The sequence below is a fragment of the Geospiza fortis genome, unplaced genomic scaffold (assembly GCF_000277835.1).
Source record: "Geospiza fortis unplaced genomic scaffold, GeoFor_1.0 scaffold54, whole genome shotgun sequence".
Classification (NCBI taxonomy): Eukaryota; Metazoa; Chordata; class Aves; order Passeriformes; family Thraupidae; genus Geospiza; species Geospiza fortis.
In genome coordinates this window covers 6,676,343-6,677,309 of record NW_005054301.1, presented here as the reverse complement: position 1 = coordinate 6,677,309, position 967 = coordinate 6,676,343, and positions in this window count along the sequence as shown.

Below are 967 nucleotides of genomic sequence, written 5' to 3'. Positions count from 1 at the left end.
TCCTGCTGCTGCCGCGGGAAACGCGCTGACTACGCAGGAAAGGTGGAGCGCGGCAGAGTCCGACATGTGACAGAACCGGGTGCGAGCCTGAGGCTATAGAGGAGAAAATGCTCCAAATCTTAGCACTCTCAGTTTCTTAAATCTCACGCGCTTTTATAACACTCGTGCCAACATCCGCTGTAGGTGTGTGAGGGTGACTTCTGTGCATGCAGACTTTTGAGAGAATTTAAAAGTCTGTTACATGCTGATGCTGTAAAGGCTGAACAACAAAGTGCTGATAATTGCATACATTTTTATAATTAAAAAACAATTTATCGAAATAAAATTGAGTACTGCCAGTATCTGAGAATAATGGACACAGTTTCTTTAACAACTTTATATCTGAGTGTTCAGATATGTACACACAAAATAATAAAAGATGTGCTAATAGAAATGAAATCTAGACTCCTCTGCCTACGGAGTATGCACACATTATAACCAGATTCATTAGCAACCAAATTAAACCAGCTCTCTCCCTTTGCTCCATGGCTAGCCGTTTCTGCTGTCTCACAGCAGGGGTGAAAAAACAGCATCACTTATCTTTTCTTGAATCTGGTCCTGGGGGAAATGTGTCTTCCATTTCCCCTTGATTGGAGAGAAGGAGCCTGTAGAGGCAGATGTTGCTATGAAAGTAAAACTATAGGAAATTCCCAGCCAGTTCGCTCATCAGGGACCGGTGCTGCTTCACACACCTGCACAAGTGATTTGAACCAGCATAAACAACTCAGGTAAGTGCTGTGCTACTCCCACTGTGGATTCCACCAAAATTCCCCAGGCAGTCAAGATGCAAGTTCTGCAGCAGCCAAACTCATCTGGCCTAGAAGGATGCAAATGAAAGGAATTTATGCGCCTACATGTCTCCATATTTTAATATCTACTCAGCGACTCCCCATTGTTGAGCTGGTGATGAGTCAAAGGACTTCCAAGA